Source organism: Sorghum bicolor, chromosome 5 (genome assembly GCF_000003195.3).
Source record: "Sorghum bicolor cultivar BTx623 chromosome 5, Sorghum_bicolor_NCBIv3, whole genome shotgun sequence".
NCBI classification, from domain to species: domain Eukaryota; kingdom Viridiplantae; phylum Streptophyta; class Magnoliopsida; order Poales; family Poaceae; genus Sorghum; species Sorghum bicolor.
In genome coordinates, this window is record NC_012874.2 from 34,602,078 (window position 1) to 34,618,087 (window position 16,010).

Sequence of the window (16,010 nt, forward strand, 5' to 3'; positions counted from 1 at the left end):
TTCGAGTGCTTCCTCGGCCTCGGGGGTCCAAGAAAAACGCTCGACCTTCTTTAGGAGTCGGTATAATGGTAATGCCTTTTCTCCTAGTCTCGAGATGAAACGGCTCAGAGCCGCCAGGCACCCCGTGACTCTCTGTACACCCTTGATGTCTCGGATCGGCCCCATTCTCGTGATGGCCAAGACTTTCTCGGGGTTGGCCTCGATGCCGCGCTGCAAAACGATGTAACCTAGGAGCATGCCTCGAGGCACACCGAAAACGCACTTCTCGGGATTGAGCTTGATCCGGCTGGTGCGTAGGCAGCTAAAGGCAATCTCGAGGTCCTGGATCAGGTCTCCTCGTCGCTTTGACTTGACGACAATGTCGTCGACGTAGGCCTCGACCGTGGACCCTATATGTTCGCCAAACACGTGGAGCATGCAACGTTGATACGTGGCTCCCGCGTTTCGAAGCCCAAATGGCATGGTCACGTAGCAATACATCCCAAAAGGCGTGATGAAAGAGGTCGCGAGCTGGTCGGACTCCTTCATTTTTATTTGGTGGTAACCAGAATATGCATCAAGGAAAGAAAGGGTTTCACATCCCGCGGTAGAATCGACAATCTGATCAATGCGTGGCAATGGAAAGGGAACTTTTGGACATGCTTTATTCAGACTAGTATAATCGACACACATCCTCATTTTCCCATTCTTTTTCTTAACTAATACAGGGTTTGCTAACCAGTCAGGATGATGAACCTCCTTGATGAATCCGGCCGTCAAAAGCTTGTGGACTTCCTCGCCAATGATCTTGCGCTTCTCCTCGTCGAATCGGCGCAACCGCTGCTTCACTGGCTTGGAACCGGCTCGAATCTCCAAGGAGTGCTTGGCGACTTCCCTCGGTATGCCTGGCATGTCCGAGGGACTCCATGCAAACATGTCGGCATTTGCACGGAGAAAGTCGACGAGCACAGCTTCCTATTTGGGGTCGAGGTCGGTGCTGATCGTTAGCACTTTGCCGTCGGAGTTGTTGGGGTCGAGCGGGATCTTCTTGGTTCCTTCCGCCGCCTCGAAGCTGCCCGTGTGGCGCTTAGGCTCTGGAGCCTCAGCGGCCATGGCCTCGAGCTTCGCGACGAGCTCGGTGGAGTTCTCGACCGCCTCCCCGTACTCGACGCACTCGACGTCGCACTCGTACGCGTGCTCGAAGGAGGAACTGACAGTGATGACGCCTTTGGGACCGGGCATCTTCAGCTTCAAGTAGGTGTAGTTGGGTATAGCCATGAACTTGGCGTAGCCCGGGCGCCCGATGATGGCGTGGTACGTGCCTCGAAACCCAACCACCTCGAAGGTGAGGGTCTCCTTTCTGAAGTTGGCCGCCGTGCCGAAGCAGACCGGTAAGTCAATTCGACCTACTGGCAGCGCCTTTTTTTCCTGGCACGACGCCATGGAACCCGCCGGCACTTGGTTGGAGCTTCCCTCTATCTATGCCGAGGAGGTCAAGGGTCTCGAGGTAGATGATGTTGAGGCTGCTACCGCCATCCATCAACACTTTCGAGAGCCAGGTGCTGACGATGATGGGGTCGACGACGAGCGGGTAGACGCCTGGGGCGACTACCTTGTCGGGGTGGTCTTCTCGGTCGAAAGTGATAGGAGTGCTTGACCAGCTAAGGTATTGGGGCACCGCCATTCTTGCTGCGAAGACTTCGCGACGCTCCCTTTTGCGCTGCCTCGTGGTCAATTGAGTCGAGGGCCCGCCATAGATCATGTAGCAGTCGTGGACGGCGGGGAAGCCGTCGTCGTCTTTGTTGTCCTCCTTGCTGCCAGCCTTCTCTTTCTTGGAGTCATCACGCGTATCTTTTTTGAACCCCAGACCGTCGAAATGCTTTCTCAGCATACGACAGTCCTTGAGCTTGTGGTTGGCGCCTCCCTTATGGTAAGGGCATGGCTCCTCCAACATCTTGTCAAAGATGCCTCCATCCGGAGGGCCTCGAGGCTTCTTTCGATCCATGGCGGCGACAAGGTTGTCATCGGAATCTTCCCGGTGGAACTGCCGCACTTTCTGCTTCTTTTTGTTTTTCTTGAGGCCTCGACTGGGGGTCCCATCTTCGTCGACGGGCTGCTTGCCTTTTCTTCCTTCTGAGCTGAAGAAGGCGCTGACTGCCTCCTCCCCTGGCGCGTAGTTGGCTACTACGTCCATCAGCTCGTCGACGGTCTGAGGTCGATTGCGACCTAATTCCCGCACCATGTCTCGACTGGTGGTGCCCGAGACAAACGCCAAGATGACGTCGTGGTCAGGGATGTGCGGCAGCTTAGTGCGCTGCTTCGAGAAGCGTCGAGCATACTCCCGAAGAGTTTCTCCCGACTTCTGCTTGCACTTGCTGAGGTCCCACGAGTTCCCTGGCCGTATGTAGGTCCCTTTGAAGTTACCCTCGAAGACTCTGACCAGATCAACCCAGTTGTGGATCTGATTGGCTGGGAGTTCCTCGAGCCATCGACGGGCGGTGTCGGAGAGGAAAAGGGGTAGCTGTCTGATGATGGCTCGATCATCACCTCGAGCGCCACCTAGCTGACAGGCCAGCCTGAAGTCGGCCAGCCACAACTCTGGTTTGGTCTCTCCATTGTACTTCGCGATGCTAGTCGGGGGTCGAAATGGATTGGGCAGGGGCGTGCTGCGGATCGCCCTGCTGAACACCCGTGGGCCTGGTGGCTCGGGGGCCACCCGGTCCTCGTCGCTGTCGTATCTCCCACCGCGATGCGCGCTATAACCGCGCTCTTCCGCGTCTCCGTGCCGGCGGCGTCGATTTTCTTTGATGTCGTGCCGCGCGTCGTGTCGACGTTGATCGTCGACGGGGAGGATGAGAGCGGTCTTTCTACCTCGAGGGGGAGGTTGTTGTTGGACTGACACCTCCTCTTCGTTTAGAGGCTGTTCGTCGCACTTCTCTGTGGCAGCTCCTCGCCGTCGAGACGCCGAACTTTCGGCTTGTTGAACCGCCGCCACCTGGAGCAATGTCTGTACCTCATCTCGAATGCGTCGGGCCTGGGAGTTCGATGGCTCTGGCATGTTACGTAGCAGCATCGTCGCTGCCACTACATTCTGGCCTGCTCGAGGGAAACGGCTGACAGGTTGCTCTGGCTCTGAGTCGCCGACGATCTGTCGATGTACCTCTCGAGCGCGTCTGCGGACACTTCCGCCCGGCGGGTAGGGCAGGTCTTGCTCGAGGATTTGCTCGAGCAGGACGAGGCGCTCGCGGTCTTCGTCGAGCTTCATCTTGAGCTCCCGCAGCTGCGCGAGCTGCGCGGTTCTGTCTTCCTGAGGAGGGGGGTCGACCTGTCCGTCGTTCCCAGGCGTCCTGGGGTCTTCTCGCACCGCGGGGGCTCGACCACCCGCAGCAGCATCCCGTGTCTCGTCAGTAGTTTCTACCGCCCCGTCGATGTGATAGCATTCCCTCGTAGGGTCATAGCTGTCTATCTCGGAGTCGGAGTCCGGTTCGGCGGCGTAGAAACACCCACGTCCTTCCTCCAGCAATCGTTGCTTGAGGGAGGTGATCGAGTATCGTCCGGGGCCTAGACGACGGAGGCCTTGTACTCAGGAAAGGTCCAGCAGCTCGGACGCCGACCGCCGCGCTTCAGAGCTACGTGGGAGGACCATTGGTCTTTCTATGTACGTCTGGGCGTTTGGGCATAACGCCCTGGCGAGCGACGCCGTGGCGTTGTCCAATCCGAACGGCAGTGCCGCTCCTGGAGAGAACAACCCGTGTGGAAGTAGCCTAGCTGCGGTGGGGGAGAGGGCGCGAGACGCGTCCCCTCCCGTCGTCGCGCGGTGCTGAGTCGTCGCGCTTGTTGCTCCGTCACACGGTGCCAGCGACTTGTGGCCTACGTCCTGCCTCGCACGAGTTGTTGGTCGTGCTGAAGCAGAGGGGCCGCGACGGTGCTGTCCGCGCCTCTTCTTAGGCGGGGAGGCGTGGTGGTGAGGGCGTCTCGGGGCCTTCAACCGTGCTGGCGTAACGCGGGCTCCTCCTGGTCCTTTGACTGAGAGCAAGATCATGTCGTAGCAGGAGCCCGTAGACATGAACTCGAGACTCCCAAACCAAATCACCGTGGAGCGCGGAAACGGCGAGGCAAGAGTAGCCATCCGGAAAGGAGTGGGAAATCGATGAAAAACACGCAGGACCCCTACCTGGCGTGCCAACTGTCGGTGTTTTCCCCCGGGGGGGTCACACCTACGAGTAAATTTGTACGCGTGCTCCCTTTCCCGGATGGTGATGCAAGAAGACACAGAGATTTATCCTGGTTCGGGCAAGAGAAGGCCCTACGTCCAGCGGGGGGAGAGAGTTTGTATTATCTTGCACCTAAGTGCTTGTACAGGGGCGAATACAAGCGTGGTATGAAGTGTGGAGCTCTACTACGTATGAGCGTGGTCTTGTGTTGCTCTCTCTATCTATTCCTGAGTCTCTCCTTTATAGCTCCAAGGAGAGACCTAGGGTACATGCGTAGATGTTAGAGTAGGGGTCGATAGCCGCATGGAGCGCTGACCTACTCGAGGCTTCCGTATGACATGGCCTCGAGCCGTCCCGTCTTGATAGCCCGGAGATGATTACGCGTGCTCCTGTGTTCTGCCCTGCCCGCCGCCTCGCGCTGGTTCTGAGGTCGCACGCTTGCACGGTATGGCGGCAGATCCGGCGGGGTAGTTGTGGTGTTGTCAGTCGACGCCCAACTTGTCCCTAGGAAGGGACCCTGTTCGGTCGAGGGTCGGACGCCGTGTAATGTGCTGATATCTGGAGCGCTGACCTTGGAGGTCTCGAGGGGGTCCCGATTAGACGTTCCATCCTTGTTTCCTGCGTCCTGACACGCCCTAGGTCGTTCGGTGGGAAGGCTGCAAAAAGAACGATGGGACAGAAGCCTGTTCCCTATCACGCCTTCCGTGACCCGTGTGTTAGGTGGGGAAGCGTCAGGTGCATTAAATGCCCTGGCTCTCGTGCGCGCGTCAGGCGGCGGACAGTGTCCTTTCGCTCGACGCCTCTCGGTTCGCTCGAGCCCGCTTCCGTATTCGACGGCGGTTGTCGCTCGAGCCCTGATCGATTCGCTCGACGCTACTTCCGTCTTCGAGGCTGCGGCCGTCGATGGCCGCGCGTGTGTACGGATGATCTCGTTATACGCATTGGTGAGGATACCCCTTGTTGATACCCTCGACAAGTTGCAACGGTAAACCAACTCAAAATACAGTTGATCATCATTGACATCGAAAAAGCAAGTCATTCGAAGAATGCATGGTGCTCTTAATCAAAAAAAAGATTTCTTTCCTGGTGAAGTGTGCCCACTTTACTTTTCTGAAAAGTACAGATTTTCAAAAAGCAAGCATGTTCACCACAAGGTGATGTGTGCCCACTTAGTCCCCGAGCCTGGTAGTAGGTGACGTAGGCACGTGGTGCCAGGATCAAAAAAGTCCTCATACAAATTCCAAAACTGAGAGGCATCGCCACATGCATCGTACCGATGTAGTCCCCGAGCTTGCTGGAAGGCGAAGTATGAGCCTTGTAGCAAGGTCTAAAAAAAATTGAATTTACCAGTCTCCGAGCATATCATGCTCGTTTGCAATGGAACAGACTAGCCGACTAGTCGACTAACTGAAATAGACTAGTCGACCAGTCCTCGAGCATATAACACTCTGTGGTCGGTACAATCCCCAAACTCTCAAATTGGTGGGCTAATCGACCAGTCCCTGAGCATATAGTGCTCGGTGGTCAGTACAGTTTACAGACTCTCAAATTGGTGGGCTAATCGACCAGTCCCCGAGCATATAGTGCTTGGTGGTCGGTACAGTCCCCATGTTCTCAAACCGGTGGGCTGGTCGACCAGTCCCCGAGCATAAAGTGCTCGGTGGTCGGTACAGTCCCTAGGTTCTCTAATTGGTGGGCTGGTCCACCAATCCCTGAGCATATAGTGCTCGGTGGTCGGTACAGTCCCCAGGAATGTCATACACAGTCCTCCACCAAATCTACTTGTCTTTTGGAAAAAGCATCTCGCCACATTAATGTGTGATGTGACAAGGCATCCTGGTGTATTGTCAGATGGTAACTGTGCAGCCGCTCTTTGCGTGGTTCAAGAAAACGATTCTACCAATTATATAGAAAAACCACCATATTAATTGCCAGTAATTATTGAAAACCGAAACGCCGCATCCGCCGCAAATCCCGCCCACTTCCCTAGAATGCGGGAAGTGGAAGAAGTGGAGCTGTTGTTATAAAAGGCTCGATGCAGCACCCATATTTGTTACCCTGCCTTTGCCTACAAACCTTCTATTGTTGCCATTCTTGCCTCCTGCGCCTTCCATCTTCTATCTTCCAACTCAAAGTCCTTTCCATGGCATCAATGGCGAAGAGTGACTCAAAGAAAAGGTCCGAGTTGATGGCGAAGGAGTGGAAGAAGTCCTGGAGCAGCACGAAATCCCTCAACGACCTCGTCGGAATGGGTCTACTTCATAACCAAGAGCTCGGCGGCTGGAGGGTGCCAGAAGGGGAAAGCTACCCCGAACCCCGTGCCTGTGAGATTGTCGTTTTTGAAGATTTCTTCAAGAGGGGTTTTGGGGTTCGTGTCGATCCTTTTCTCCAGGGCCTTCTTCTTTACTACAAGATTGGGATCAGCAACATGCACCCGAACTCTATTATTCTCATTTCCACCTTTATTCATTTGTGCGAGGCCTATGTTGGAATAGAGCCGCACTTCGACCTCTTCCGCTATCTTTTCTTTCTAAGGAAGAAAGGGGCAATTGGAGGCTCGAAGATTGCAGATGGCGTATACCTCAGCTGCCCGTGGAACACTTCTTTGACCGAATGGTACAAGAAGTGGTTCTACATCAGGGACGAGCCGGGCAGTGCCACGTTCTGCGACATGGGCTACATCCCCGAGAAGAGGGTCAGCTGGACGGACCTCCCTGAATTTGCTGGGTAAATGGCAAACCTGATGAGCCTGATCAACTAGTCCCGCTTAGACGGGCCAGGAGTGGTCGGAAACTTCATGGGCGTCGGGTGATGCCCTGCCAGAGGAGGGTACACTCGGCGTACGAGTACGTGGGGAACCAGGACCTGACCAGGATGAGCCCTGATGGTCTGGAGAAGGCCGAGGTGCAGCAGCTGATGAACGAGCTGTTCAACTTAACAGATGACAACTTTGTTCGAAGCAGTGATCGGATGCACGCCTTCAAGCTGGGACGACCAGTTCCTAAGGTAAATAGATATTGTTATTGACTAGTATTGTCATATGAATACTGTTGCTTCCTAATTGATGACTTGTCGTTGGCACTATTGCAGATTGGAGACATTGACCGGTGCGCAGTGTATGTGTCGCTGGCACCTAGTATGGAGAATCCTACGGGGATGGACCCACCAGAGGTCGATGCTGCTCGGTGTCCTCAATACACCAGCAGTGAGGAGGAGCAGAACCGTCCTGCCCCGACCATCGAGGACAGGGTGGTAGGCAAAAGACCACTGGCGGTGGATGCATCTCCTGCGGAGCCGCTGCCGGCGGAGACCAGCCAAGCTCCAAAGCGTCATCGGCTTTTTAGGATCACCGACGAGGACGAGGAAGAGGAGGCTGCGCCTTCTTTAGTCCGAAGGCCGCGCAGCCGTCCGGACGTCGCGCCAATCACTGGCGACGGGTTCGCTAGTGACCCCCCTGCCCCTCACGCTGAGCCGACGCACCTTAGAGCGACAGAAGCGACGGCGGCGACCGTTAGGACCAGGAGGAGGGTTTTTACGGCGACACACAGGCGCTCCGATCTGTAAGTTGAACAATCTCACTTTGACGCTTTCTCCTATTATTATTTTTGTGTTGTTACTGTGGCTTTTGACATTGGTAGAATGTCGTATTTTTGTTAGTGCGGCATCTGACGTTGATCCCGACAACGTCGCTGGCCAGAAGACGGTCGAGCCGGCGGTTATCGTTGAAGACGCCGCGCCGTAGACCACCCAGGGGCGAACCGAGGGGCATCCCACGGTGGTGATTGGGGCACCCAGCTCCAGCGAGGACCGAAGCGCCCAGCTCCAGCGAGGACCGAGCTCCAGCCGTGGAGCACCCAGCTCCAGCGAGGACCGAAGCGAGCACCCCTACAAGGGATGAAGAGACTGCGAGGACACCTCCCCCGAGCAGTGTTGTGGAGGAGGAAAACAGAGCTCTGACTCCCCTGCCTGCTGAAGAAAGGAGGGTCCCCACTCCACCCCGAGCAGAGATCTCTTCGCCAAAGGGCTCCCCTGGCCGGGATAAAGGTCCAGTGATACCTGTGACCACGGCTGGGGGAAGCACAGAGGGCGAGGAGACTCAAGCGGCCTCTGACGACGAAGTTGAAGAAATCCAAGGTCGCCCCCATGATGGTCGCTAGCACATTTACGTGTGGCGCCAACGTGGGGACCATTTCATTTGTCATGAGGAGCTCGCGGAGACGGAGGAGGCTGCGAGGGTGGAGCGCGCAGCAAAGCAGCTCGTCGATGAGGTTAAGGTAAGCGGTCTTGCGTTCTGCTCGAAATGTATATGCGCTGTCGCTCACTTCAATGTGTGATTTTTGTAGGGCACGATGAAAACAGCGAAGTACCAGAAAAGGTGCTTCGACCAGATTGAAGGGATCGTGGCCGAGAACATGGCCTTGTCCGTGGAAGTAGACCGCCTTCGGTCGGAGGCCGAGGAGAAGACGACCAAGATGGGTGCTCAGGAAGAGCGCCTGCTCGATCTCAATCGGCGACTAGCCGACAGGGATCGGGAAATGAAAGGTCAGTCATGCATTCCGAGCAGTTGTGTATAACCGCGTAGTCGTTTTTGTTGACCAGAAATTGCTCCTGCAGACTTGGAGGAGGAGGTTGCACACCTCCGACAAGAAAAGGAGAGGCTCGACTAGGAGCGTGCCGGCCGTTGGAGGCCGGGCGCCGAGCTGGCGAGGAGTTAAGCAGCAAGAGTGGGGAGTTGTCTGGTGAGAACCCCGTTACCCTCTTTTTTGATTACTCAACGTTCCTTTTCATGTGGGTATACTAACTTCCTGCTTGGTTCACAATGCTCAAAGTGAATACTAAGAAGCACCTTGACGAGCTGATCAAGGACCGGGACTCCTTGAAGGCCAACTGCATCAAGCTCTGGAAAGGAGTGGCCCCAGTTCTGGACTTGATCAGCCCCGAGCTCCCTGAAGACCAGCTCCGCGCGCCGAAGCTGACCCCCGTCGAGAAGGCGCAACGAGCGTGGGGCTGGCTCCAGCAGTTTGTCAAGGACACCGGGGAATTCGCCGGTGCGCACGTCCTCAACATGGTGCGTGCCCACTACCCCTAGTCGCCTTATCCCGACTGGAGAGGGGGTACCCTAAGGAGGTTGGTCCATAGGAGGCAAACGATCTTCGTGTTGGTCTGCTTGATCCATCATCGACAGTGATCAGCGACATCAACCTCTGCGGGACAGCAACTCCCCCCGACCAGCCAAGGTCAGACAGGTCAGTCAGGGAGTTGTCGGGAGCGTCCATTGCCGGAGATGGGCGGTCGACACCTGCGGTCTCGACCAGCCAGACGCCAGTGGCCCCAACCCCTTCGACTAGACAGCAGGGCCATGCGGGTGATCAGCCCGAGCAGTAGGCCTGTAGAATAGTCTGTAGATGTAGACTAGGGGCCGCCCAGAGGGGTGTTTATTGTAAACTTTGTATATAAAGTTTGTAATAAAGTTGATTTATCATAACCATGGTTTTGAGAGCTGCAATGTTGTCTGAGTGATGTATCACTGAGTCGGGTTAACAACCCTTAAGGACCTTCATCCTAAAAGGAGATTGTCGCACTTGTCGAAAGTTCTGCATGTAAAAGAAGTATATGGCAAGAAAGGAAAATTTTATTAATGCGGATCATAAGAGATTTACAAACGAAATGTATTGGAACTTATGGATAAAAACAACGCAGTTTGTCTATGTGACAGGAGTTAGGCAGGCGCATTCCGTCTGGGTACGCCACTCTGTAAGATGTAGGGCGTGTGACTTCGGCGACCATAAAGGGGCCTTCCCAAGGTGTGGATAACTTGTGCGCTCCTTCTAGGCTTGTTTTCCACTTGAGTACCAGATCACCGACCACGAAGGAACGGTCTTTGACGTTTCTGTTGTGATACCGTATGACTTCGAGATATTTTGCTGTTCAAAGGCACGAGATCAGGCGCTTTTCTTCTGTGCAGTTGATTTCGAGCTCTCTGGTGAGGTCAGCCAAAGACTGGTCGAAATTTTCGATCTTGGAGATCTAAAGGTCATGTCGGATGGAAGCACTGCTTCAGTGTCGTAAACCATGAAGTAAGGTGATGCACCCGTATTGCGGCTAGCCTGTGTTCGGAGACCCCAGACCACAGCCGATAACTCCTTCATCCAACGTCCTGGTGCTCTGTTGTTCTCGGTGTATAGCCTTTTCTTTAGAGCATCGAAATCATTCCATTTGCTCGCTCTACTTGACCGTTGGCGCGTGGGTGAGCTACCGACACGTACTTTATGACTATGCTTCTATCATCGCAGAAGTCCCAAAATGTAGTGCTGGTTAACTTAGTGCCCAGGTCAGTGATTATGCTATTGGGGATCCCGAATCTGTGTATGATTTGATTGATGAACTCCACAGCCTTCTCGGAGGTAGCTTTGACCAGTGGCATGTACTCGATCCACTTCGAGAATTTGTCGATTGGTACAAAGACGAACTTCATGTGTCCGAGGGCCGGCTTAAATGGTCCGATCATGTCAAGACCCCAACAGGCGAAAGGCCAGGACGACGGAATAGTTTGAATTTCGTGAGTAGGCACGTGGGTCCTCTTGGCGAAGAACTGGCATCCTTCACAATGTCGGACCAGTTTCTCGGCGTCGGTGACCGCGGTTGGCCAGTAAAAGCCTGCTCGGAAAGCCTTCCCGACCAGTGTTCTAGAGGCAGTGTGGTTGCTGCAGGACCCGACGTGTATGTCATCTAAGAGCTTGACGCCATCATCTTGGGATATGCATTTGAGCAGTACTTTGGAACTTGCATTCTTTTGCATAAGTTTACCATCAACCAGTATGTAATTCTTAGACTGCCGGATGAGATGCTCGTTCTCCGTTTTATCTTGAAAACCCAATCCATCCTATATGTACTTGATGAAGGGAGCGCACCAATCATGGCTGTTGGTTGTCGGAGTAGTGTCGTCTATGAGCATTGCCTCATTGGGTAGGTTTTCGACCAGGTCTGTACCCACACTTGGCGCGTGGATATCCTGAACAAAAACGAGTTGCGGGATCTAGGCCCGAGATGATCCTAACTTTGACAACGCATCCGCTGCCTGGTTCCTATCCTGGACCACGTGGATGTATTCTATGTCGTAGAAATTGGATTCCCATTTGCGAATTTCTTTACAGTAGAGGTCAATCTTTTCGTGGGTTGTGTCCCATTCCTTGTTTAGCTGGTTGATGACCAGGGTAGAGTCGCCGTGGACGTAGAGGCGTTTGACTCCCAGTTCAACGGCCAGTCGTATGCCATGTAGGCATGCTTCATATTCGGCGACGTTGTTCGACGCCGGAAAGAGGATCCTTAGGATGTAGCATAGTTTGTCCTTGTTAGGCGACATGAAGAGTATTCCGGCACCAGCGCCATTGATGTTTAGGGACCCGTCGAAAAGCGTTGACCAGTGGTCGGAGGTGTCCAAAAGGGGGGCTCATTGAGGTCCATCCATTTTGCGATGAAATCGACCAGGGCCTGGGATTTGATGGTAGTGCGTCTCTAGAAATGTAACATCCCCGATGTTACGGTGACTAAAATCGGATCATGGCATCATCAGCATTGCACAGCATAGTTGTTAAGCACACCTTGATGCATCAACTTAAAACAAGTTTACTGTGATTGGTTGTGCTTAGGAATCTAAAGTGTGTTTGAATTGTGTGTTGATGCTTGTGTTGGTTGCTAAAACCCTAGGGTGGAAGTTTTCCGAAAGATTGAGGGGGGGAACCCTGATTTCTGGACCTTAGAATTGCCCCTTTTTGTGCAATTCAAAAACCAAGCAAAATTTGTGGATGAGTTCAAAAGCAAAGTTGTAGATCTTGGCAAGATGTACAACTTTGGTGTTTGGAGTTTTTGAAGTTTCAATATAAAATTCAAAGTAATTTTGAAAATGCAGATTTCCGGAAAGTGTCCCCTTTTCTAATTCGAATCTCCAATTCAAAATATGTTTGGAATTTTGAAAAATGGTCAACATGAAAGTTGTAGAGCTCAAAAAGTTGAACAACTTTGATGTTGGGAGTTTTTCAAGTTGTTATGCAAAATCAAAAGTAATTTTGGAAACCCTGTTTTGTCCCCAATTCAAAAATTTGAATTTCTTTGAATTGAGTTGTGAATTCCAAACTGTTTGGCCAAATTAACCTTTTTCCTCTCAGTTTTAGCCTTGGGCACCAAAATGTGATTTGTAGTTTATAAAATTCTGAGCAACTTTTGTTTTGGTGAAATTTGGTTTTCAGTTCGAAATTTGGGCGAATTTTGCAAAACGACAAACTGAGTGGATGTGGCCTGCTACAGTGATCGGGCAGGGGGGTGCTCTGCCGCCGGGGCAGAGCCGCGGCGTCTAGCGTCGCCACGCAGCTGGCCACGCAGCTGCTTGCTGCTGTGCCTCGCCCGGACGTCCTCATCCGCTGCCAGTTCAACGTTGCAAGGATAAAGCCTCGAGCCGCCGTGGAAAATTTCTTTTCCTCTCTGCACTCCAACTCTGACGAGCTCACTGCGCCCATCAAATTTGCGTTCCTTGCTCCCTTTCCAAGCTGTTTGAGCACGCCAGCAGCTCCGCGTTAAGCTCCGTCACCGATTGCACCCCCGAGCACAAGCTTTAACCTATCAGCGCCCTCCACCGAGCCGTTCCTCTCCAACTCCGGCCAAAGCGCCGCCGCGAGCATACCACCGTGGCCAGCATCACTCCGACCCTCTCCACTGCTGCTTTTCGCTCGGTTGAAGTCGTGGTGAGCTCCTAATTGTTGATGGTCCTTAAGTATCAAATTTAACTATCAAATAAACAAAGAAAAGGATCCAAATGAAATCAACATCAAGACTTAGGGTTTTATCTGACAGAATTCCACGAGTTTTGGTGTTTGTCTATTTCTGCAGGGGGTTATCAGGAAATAAGGAAGAAAGGCCCACACGTCGGGATTACATAGAGATATCAACGTGCCGTGCAATTATCTTACATCTAGAAGACTCCAGAAGCCACGGGAAGGAAGCGGAGACCGAACGGAGTCCGGGACAGGGCGCCCGCCCAAGTCCTTAGGGCGCCCGCCCACCTTTTTCGGGCAATCACGCTCAATCTCGCGGATTATGCTCCACCGACCTAAAGGATCAAGAATATCCGTTCAATCAATGTCGGTTTGATCCGACAGCCCAGGATCACTTGAGGGGACTATATAACCAGACCCCCTGGCCCCTGGAGGAGGCAACCCCTTGATCATTATTCATTATTCATAGACAGAGCAAAAGCTAGGGTTTAGAGAGGAGAGCTCTCCTCTCTTCTCTAAACTAGAGTAGATCTAGATAGTAGCGAGATGGAGAGGGAAGGAGGATTAGAGGAGAGGCCGGCCTGTCGGTTCTTCCTCCGGTTGTACTTCGCCATGATCAAGCTCTAATCAAGCTTGCTCATGGGATGACTCTGGTAATCTACTTCTAATTCATTATGCAATTACTAATCATGTATGTTCTGGTTCACAACTCTTTTGAGTACTTCTAATCTATAGGACCCTATAGGTTAGAGTTGTAGTATAGGTGTAAGCGTGGTGCTTAGACCTAGATTACTTGTGGATATCCCCTGACTAGCTGGATCGTGTGGTAGGCCGCGTAGGTGACAGTTACGTTGGTCCCCTGTAGTCCACCTCTCGTTAGCAGGACGGGTAGGGTTTATCGGCCTGTGGATAAGCATCCTTTGTGGTGTACTCTTATCACGTGGTTCGTCCCAGACATAGACATACCCCTTTGAAGTAGAGAAACCATAGTTATCCTCTCTATTCTGCTACCATCGCCCATATACTAGAATTGCTCTACTCTCTATTCCCATATTATCACTCACTGTTATCTTACCTTTAATATTGTTCTTATTCGATTCTACCATCTTTCCTATTCACACCTATTTACTTATCTTGGTTAAGCTAGAGCGTAGATCAGTTCTCCCGTTTCCCTGTGGATACGATAAAACCTTTAACCGGGTAAAAGCTTCAACGGTATCCGTGCACTTGCGGATTATTTGTGTGCGTATAAATACCATAGTACACTCTAGTGCCATGTTGGGGATGACAACCTAGTATTCAAGTGGTGTTAGCAAGTGTCAACACTAATGCTTTTGCGCTACTCTTTGCACGCTCTACTCGCTCGTGGTGGCCAGCGTGTGCTCGGCCGAGGTGGCCGTCCGCCATGAGCGTGAGCAGGAAGGTTAGGGGGGAGTAGAGGTGGTCCCGTGTGTCCTAGGGGTTGCGCGAGAAGCCGGAGATGCTAGCCCACCCCGCCGCGAAGGCCGGGAACTCACCGGCGCGGAGCCGGGGCTCACCGGAGCGGTGGCGGGAGGTAGAAGACGCCTCTGACGGGCGGGACCCGCCCGTCAGTGGCCGTGTAGGAGGGCAGCGCCCGCGCACGCGACGTGGTATAGCTCGCGGGCCGTCTTGGGCCGGGTCCAAGCAGGCCGCCAGCGCAGCACAGTGCACTTTTTCTTTTTCCTTTTTGTTTAAAAATGCTTGATGTTTGAAATTGAGTAATAAATTGTGTGGTGATCCAAAAATGATGAAAATTTTTGTATAGACTCCTTGAAATATTTAGAACCCAAGAAAAATATTAGGTTCTGTTTTCTGATAGTTTGCAAGGGTATAAAAATTGGCTCTTTTAATTAGTAAATAAGACTTCTAAGATTTTTAATAATTTATTAGTATGTCCACAAATCACCAAAATTTGTGGAGAGCCTCTGAATATTATTTCCAGGCTTCACACAAAATTTGGTGACATTTGGATAATGTTTAAACAAAATATTATTAAACCCTTATTTTGTAATTAAATAATAATTCCAAGATAATTAGATAGTGATTAGTTAAATCCTCATGATTAGGTTGAGTGACTTTGGGATTGTGTGTTGACCTGAGGTCATTAACCCTAATGACCTTTGGCAGTTAATTATTGTTTAGCCTTAATGCTTAATTACTGTCATTAGTGAGTAATTAAGAGTTAATTAAGATAAAAGGATTAATAATTAGTTAATTCAGAATAATTATGAATTAAGAAAAGTACCAATTTACAGATGCAACCTCTTGGGTAAAGACACTAAGATGTTAAACAACATTAATTATTGTTTAATCTGTGTTGCACCGAGGCGGCCAGTTGTATTTAACTCGGTCCCTTTTTGCATATTTGTCATACGCATATCATGAGCATTCATCATTTTGTGTATAGTGCACGTGACCGAAGGAGCGCCTGTTGAACCGAACCCCGAGGTCGGTGCTCCGTTCGAAGAAGTAGGATCCGAGACTTGGGAAGTCTCCGAGGGTCCGTCGCTGCCCTGCAACCAAGGCAAGCCCCGGATGCATTAACCCCTCCTTGAATGTTTTAAATCTTTTATCACGTATGAATTGAAAATGCTGCATTAGGTAGTCGAGAATTGGGTTAACCTACTTGCTGCAATTACTACCTTGATACTTGCTATCTTGTCCTTGACACCTGTTTTATTTTAAAACTGCGTAGTGATGCTTAGCCCTGCTACTAGATAGGTTTTCAAACAAAGTTTGAAGGGTTGTTGTGGAATACACTTATGATCAATGATGTTTGAATTTGAGACCGGTCGGTGGACTTGCCTTAAGAATGGAGTCTTAAAGTAGTGTCTCCAACTGTGTCGATTAAGGACCGTTCCGTTGATGGCCTGCGGGGTTGAGAATTTATAGTACTAGCCACTTACCCCTGGTAAGCCCGGTCTTGTGATCCCTCGACGCGAACAGCTACTCGCGCACTGGGAGTGGAAAGATGGCGAGAGTAACGTGTGCCCACCTTACGGATCTGAGATGACCGGAAAACATCTAG